Consider the following 879-nt stretch of genomic DNA (forward strand, 5'->3'; position numbering starts at 1 on the left):
ATGGAAATCTTAAAGCTAGGTCCCATTATTCAGGAGGATCGTGACAATTCCTAATTGAATCCTATCATAAGACTGAAGACCTTGAAACCAACTTATATTCCTTTGGCAGTACATTTATGCTAGGTTTTGCTACTCATGATTGTTTTGAATTGTAAACTTGGTCCCATTTTCCAGGAGGGTCCTGACAACTCCTAACTGAATTCTATCTCCAGAATGAAAATTTTGAGACTAACTTATATTCTTTTGGGGTACATTTATGCTAGATCTTGCTACTCACGATTGTTTTGAATTTTAAACTAAATCCCATTTTCCAGGAGGGTCCTGAAAATCAAAAATCAAGTCTTATCTTAGGAGTGACAATATTACGGCCTACAACAGCACTTACGCTACATCTTGTTATCTAATGGAAATCTTAAAGCTAGGTCCCATTATTCAGGAGGATCGTGACAATTCCTAATTGAATCCTATCATAAGACTGAAGACCTTGAAACCAACTTATATTCCTTTGGCAGTACAGTTATGCTAGGTTTTGCTACTCATGATTGTTTTAAATTGTAAACTTGGTCCCATTTTCCAGGAGGGTCCTGACAACTCCTAACTGAATTCTATCTCCAGAATGAATATTTTGAGACCAACTTATATTCTTTTGGGGTACATTTATGCTAGATCTTGCTACTCATGATTGTTTTGAATTTTAAACTAAATCCCATTTTCCAGGAGGGTCCTGAAAATCAAAAATCAAGTCTTATCTTAGGAGTGACAATATTACGGCCTACAACAGCACTTACGCTACATCCTGTTATCTAATGGAAATCTTAAAGCTAGGTCCCATTATTCAGGAGGATCGTGACAATTCCTAATTGAATCCTATCATAAGAC

This window comes from Nicotiana attenuata, unplaced genomic scaffold (assembly GCF_001879085.1).
Source record: "Nicotiana attenuata strain UT unplaced genomic scaffold, NIATTr2, whole genome shotgun sequence".
NCBI lineage: Eukaryota > Viridiplantae > Streptophyta > Magnoliopsida > Solanales > Solanaceae > Nicotiana > Nicotiana attenuata.